Source organism: Calidris pugnax, unplaced genomic scaffold (genome assembly GCF_001431845.1).
Source record: "Calidris pugnax isolate Ruff unplaced genomic scaffold, ASM143184v1 scaffold153, whole genome shotgun sequence".
NCBI lineage: Eukaryota > Metazoa > Chordata > Aves > Charadriiformes > Scolopacidae > Calidris > Calidris pugnax.
Genome location: NW_015090999.1, coordinates 6,195,007 through 6,199,529, shown reverse-complemented (window position 1 = coordinate 6,199,529; position 4,523 = coordinate 6,195,007).

Below are 4,523 nucleotides of genomic sequence, written 5' to 3'. Positions count from 1 at the left end.
AGGAAGAAGATATCAACCAAGATGCTCATAATATAATAAACAGCAGGAGATTGAAAAAAGCTAAAGAATATTACACAATAAAACAGTGTTGTTTTGTATTTGCTAGTAGATAACTATTAGAGATGTTTTTGAGGGCATTGGGAACTTATTTAAAGCAGTAAATTGCCTACAAACCTTATTAGAAGGTTCAAAAAATGGAAAAAAGAAACCACCCCAAAAATAGCAGCCCAGCAGAGTAGGATCGAACAAAAGTGCCCGAGCATTCAAATAAGCAGTCCTGATGGTGTTCAGTGAAGCTGAAACACAAAATCTGTTTATGGCTTCAGGCCATCAAGTCAAAGAAATATGTATCCACAGTGATGATAGGAAGAAGGGAGCGACTTCGTGGTATGCCTGCTGTATGACTGGGAATGTTAGCATTATGTTAGCCTCTGTCTGCAAGAATAACTGGATTCCTCTTTGCCCCACAAGTGGCTCCATTTCTGTTCATGTGCAGACGAATGTTTCAGCCAGAAGTGCTGTCCTCTTTCATCTATTGCAAAAATAGTGTAACCATCCAGCTACAGATAGCAATGAAGGTGAAGCTGAAGGCAGCTTAGAAAGACGAATTTAAGTTTTCATGTTAAAACTGAAACAATGCACAAGGGAAGAAAAGTCATTGCTACAAGGAAATGAAGAAAGCATATGGATGACTATTTAGATCAGCTGTTACAGTACAAAATAGAAGCGTGGATTTTAGCTTTGTCTTACAAAGTTTTTATAATTACAAACATTTTCTAATAATAAGTTGATAACTGATAATAATGAGTTGATGACTGTTTGTCTAGTAGTGCCTGTTTGGCTCTTCTCTGGATGTAACCAGTGGTGGAAAGACCACAATTGATGGGCTATGAATTGCATTACAAAGGGACAGCTGATGTGTGGGAGGAGTTTAGAACATTATGATCCATGTTGTCATGCAGAATCATGACAGCATTTATTTTGATGTTCTGTGATGTACTACTGCCCTTGCTTTTGTAAGAAAGAAGACCAGCAAGAAAGAAGTTCAGACCAGCTTGCAGTCGTGGTCAAGACCATTTGTTCCACATGCCACTTCTACTCCATGACTCTTGCTTAAGTTTAGTCTTTTTTGCTTGCATTATTTCTCTAGGTCTAGGAAGTCATAGGAAAATTCCTGCAAAGCCAGCATTGAGGAATCATCAGCCTGTCATTTGTTTACTAAAAGACCATATTTTTTTTCCTGAGAAATTAAGAACTCTCTGCCAAAAATCACGGGCAGCTAAAGGATTTCTAGGCTTATTACAAATTTTCTCAGACTGATAGATTGTGCTTTAAAAGCATGGATACCTTAGGTTAAGCATTGCTGCCTCTTTTTTTTTTTTTTCCTTTTTTTTCTTAGGAACAGCACATTAAGCAATTCAGTTCAAATACTGTGTCATTTTAATTGGTGCAGGAGAGCAATTAACTTTCAATGGCAAAATGTCAAGTGCTTCCTTTGCCTCATCAAAGCAAATTTGTCAGGAAAAGACTATCCTCTCATAAAAATAACAATTAGTGCAATTAATTTCTATGTTTCAATTAGCTCATGATCTAATTATCCCATGGTCTAAGGACAACAGCTAAGGATTTCAAATAGAAAAAAATGTTTCTCTTATCTGCATTGGTGTTCTCTCTATTGTTGACTCAAATCCATACTCTTGAATAAATCCTCTGTGATAGTTTGTTGAACTCTACAGCTTCATTTCACACCAACTTTCAGCTTAGTTATACTGTGAACCTCAAACCTCAGTGCTACTAAACTGCCAGAGGAATTAAATCTAGCTCAAATGATAGAAGACAGACAGATGTTCCACAACGTGATGATTACATTTAAATTATTAATGTATTGAGACTGAATCCCAAAGACCTCCTAGCACATTAAGAGAAGTAAATAAAAACTGAAATGAAGCAGCATAAGATAAAGCAAACAGAAGACTTACGTGTCTGCAATATAATTGTTGCTGTTTTGAGATGTAAGTCCCACCTTTTGAGATGTGGTCCCAAAGAGCATGCTAGTTGGAACAGGAAGAGCACTTCAGACTTGTTCTCAGTTTGATGCAATTCCAGGCTCTGCCTGGAAGAGCTGGTTTGGTACTTTAATTACTTTAACTGTTTCTGAGACGAGATCTGGATCCCTGGTTCCTTTACTTTTCAAATAATTTCAAATAATTGCTATGAAAATCCTACAAAGCTCTGCTTTGAACACTTTTTGCACAATAAAGCTGAAAGTTGTTTCTTTTGCTAATAGCAGCCAATAACCTAATGGTGTTTTTAAAATGTCTTGGTTTTCACCTGTCAGCATTTCTCAAAATAAATCTTTAACAAAAATGAATGACTATATTGTAATGCAGAATAGTATCTATTAATGTTGAGTAGAAAAGCAAAATGTGATCCTACAAGCACAAAGATGTTTATTGCTAAAGACTGTATTTGACTCAGAATGCTAGAATTCTTAATAGAATTGGAATTATATTAATCAAAACAAATATTATCATTTCATTACAAAATTAAATTATGTCTTCTACCTCATAATGTCTTGTGTCTTTTTTTTTTTCCCTTCTTTTTAATCTTCTCTTTTTATACCTTAGGAAAAGAACCAAGGTTTGTGGGACATGAAGAAAAAAAGATTGTCTTCCTTGACAACTTTCTTTTTAATTGGTATTAAGGGAGTCTTTCTTCCTCTGTGGTATACCCCAGCCTTCCTCCAGGTGCCATCCTGGTCTGCACAGTACAGAAGTTTTCCTACTAAGCATCTCTTTTGTGAACTACCATTGCTGCTGTCCCAGAAATGGGATAGACATTTATATGGTGTGTAGATACAGTTCATACTTGTCTCCATTTATCCCTAGGTCAACTCGCAGAGAAAGGACTGAAAAAAAGAATAGAAGTACTTACATTTCATATTTATATCATATTTCCTGGGTATCTGAAAGTAGTGATGCTCAAATGATCCTTTTTGATACTAAAGCTGTAGGCAGACTGATATTAATAAAACATAAAACTAGGTGCGTTTCATCTGACGACAGTAGCATATGATATGATTCTAGTCATGACAGTCATTGGATAAAATATAGAAATTCCACTTGAACGTACATCAAACATAGCTCTCAACTCTCCCAAATTATCACTATTTTTATTGGGTTACACTACTTCCAGTATCTCCTCTAATATCCATCTAATTATTTTTATTCAGTGTAATTTTTCTGTTAATGTAGAAAGCATCGACGGGAAAAGAGATGCTATTGTTCATTGTAGAACAGCATTTAGCTTCAGTTGTAACACTTTCTTGAAAATATATAATTCAAACTGTGTTATGAAAACACTGGAACAGGAATCTCTTATATATTGCATGAATGTGCTATTTGTCAAAGCTTTTTCCAAAAGAGGACTTTCTATTTTCTTATGAAAGAAAGCAGTAAACCTCCTTTGATGCAGTCTTGCAAACTCCCTAAATGAGGAAAAACTCTTAGGCTGTGAATTCTGTGCTGAAATAGTTTTTGCCTGCAACCCGAATCTTTGGGCATCTGTGGAGGGTTGATCTGGAGACACAGCTCTCTTTACAAAGTCTCCTAGTGGCTGCTTCAGGCAATCGCCATAAATTTTGCTATTCTGAGTAATTTAATTCTTCAGTGCATTACACTAGGAACTCAGGCACTCCACACTAGACGAATTTTTCTTTGGGACTCACATATGTAAAAGCTATGTTGTGTGATGCTTAGGATCACAATGCCTTCATTGTCTGTTGTATCTAGTCCCAAGTAATCAGTACTCTTTGCTGTTTTTTTTCTGGTTACATGACTGACTTTGCCACTTCTCTTCATTCCACAGTAGTCCAAAATATTCCCTATGTTATGAATGGCTTGCCTTATTTCAGCAGTTGTTACTTGTGTGAGGTTTCTGGTTTCTTTCAGGATGATTTTATTTTTACACCTTGCTGATTCTTCTCTTTAAATTATTCTATAGCCTCAGCAAGGTTCTCCCTAGACCCATTATTTTGAATCACCTTTTTCTTTAAAGAATTTTCTCCCCTGGTGATTTTCCTCAAGGTCTTGTTACTATAGTTATGCAGCATCGGTTAGATACAAGTTGAGTATTTCAGCTGTTTTTAAGAGTTGTACAGTGTAGACTAAAAGAAAATACTTTAGTGGTCCACAACATTAAAAAGAAAGCAGCAGAATTATTTTATTAGCACACAGATATTCTTACTCCACAAATTAAATTAGTTTGCAACTCAGCTTAGAAGCTTTTAAATCCCACCTGGCAGCATTCGTTAAAGTCATGACAGATCTTTCTAATCCCTGAGATAACTACCTGACTGTTCTTTAACTTCACTCTGGCATTCCTTGACTTTCAAATTCAGTCTGAAATTAATAATTTATATACATTTATATTTTTTCTTGTCATTTTCTTGTTTCCAAGGAAATCAGATAGTTGGACTTCAGCTGCTTTATTGCCTTATTAGGAGAGGATGATAAAAAAGTCCT